The following is a 1,880-nucleotide window of genomic DNA, read 5'->3' on the forward strand; positions in this document are numbered from 1 at the left end:
AATTTCATAAGATTAAACAATGAAATCGACGAATGAGAGTAGTTTTTACGGTTTTTACAAATTGGAGTGGTTTTCATTTGATCGCTCCTATATATATATATATATATATATATATATAATAGTTATATGATATAAGTTAAAATAATAATATATAAAAGATTATATATATAATATAACTTAAAATAATAACATATAAGAAATTATATATATATATATATATATATAATATAACTTAAAATAATAATATATAAGGGATTATATATATATACTAGTTGTGAACACGTGCAATGTAGTGAGAAACATGAATATAACCGATTTTAAATTTTCGATGGTTTTGTTTAAAAAGATTTTAAGACCTTACAACGTTAAGATGTGCTTAATCTCCAACTTAATATATTTAAATAGACAAAAGTTATGATTCTAGTTACTACGAATAGATCAAAAATTCAGATCTCATCTTATTATTTTCATAGTGCATCTGGTAGACTTTATAAGGTGCTCTAAAATAACATAAAATAGTGGGAACATCTACCCAAAAACACAAAAAAGTCATTGAAAATCAACAAAAAAAAAACTCGAAAAGGTACTTTGAAAACAATCAAAAAAAATTTCTTATAAACAGCGAATTCGACAAAGAAAATTCTTACACTATATATAAACCAAAACAAACCAAAAACGTTGTTATAACTTGTCTCATAGAAAGAGTTAAGGGTTTTCTATATGGTACCTCAAGGTTCAAATCAGGTGTTTATAATCAAATAGCAACAAAACATAAACTCTAATTTGAACACACAAGTAGATTGTAACATGGAAAAAAAAAACAAACCATGAATCTCTCAACAGAGAATCAAAATCAGATGCACAATGTGATGTTCATCTGCAAAACCGTCATGAGAAGTAAACGCAAAACAAAAAACAAAATCTCAAATCAAGAGTTAGGGTTTTTATATGGTATCTCAAGGTTCAAATCAAAATCAAGCAGAAGCATTTTGCCATGTGGTGCGATTGATAGAGGAAGAGACGATTGAGTCATCGGTCATGTAGGCTTCTCAAATTAAAATCGAGCAGGAACAAGCGGTTGAGAGAGAGAGAATATTGAGTGATGTTGGTTTCTTTGTTAGATCAATTTGTTAAATGATGTAGAAAATTCTATCAACAAATGGAAGACCTGTGGATGACGTGTTGAGAAGGAAAAATTTGAAGACATTTCTTTTTGCAGAGGAGAGCTAAAATTAGGTAAAATAAATGTTTGAATGAATAAAGAACGGTGTGAACATACCAAAGAAAGAAAGTTGTTAACAGGAAGGAAGAAAGTTGTTAAATGGATGTTGTTGGTGGTGTGCATCAACAATTGTACCTTATGCATGTGAAGTTGTAATTAAGAGATTTTTGAAATTTATGCATAAAAAGGTAGTACTTTGGGCTTTATAGGTTGCATTTAAGACTTTTGGTCTAAATACTTATTAATGTAGCATAGATAATATAAGATTATGTATATTAATATATAAAATAATAATAATAAAATATATTATATTATATTATTTGATCGATTTTGATATTTTATGTTTTTGATAATAATTCAATTTTCAAAGCATTTGACATTTCTATTGAAGGAATGCGGTTCTTTATTAATAACTAGAACGTACTCGAGCAATGCAGCGAGATACATCGTGATTTTATCTTTATCTCAGTCGATGTTATAATATGGCTTTATGTGATTTTGAGAAAGCGATAATGTTTTTATTTTTGAATCAAATATATGTTTGAMGATATCATAAAAATTTGACAAAAATATATCGATATTAGTATCAAATTAACTATTTGAAATTTCTCATTTTTTGTGTAATTTTTTAATTCAATTTTTTTATAATTTAATTTAT

This window comes from Cynara cardunculus, unplaced genomic scaffold (assembly GCF_001531365.2).
Source record: "Cynara cardunculus var. scolymus isolate 2C unplaced genomic scaffold, CcrdV1 Un_Scaffold_4198, whole genome shotgun sequence".
Lineage (NCBI taxonomy): Eukaryota > Viridiplantae > Streptophyta > Magnoliopsida > Asterales > Asteraceae > Cynara > Cynara cardunculus.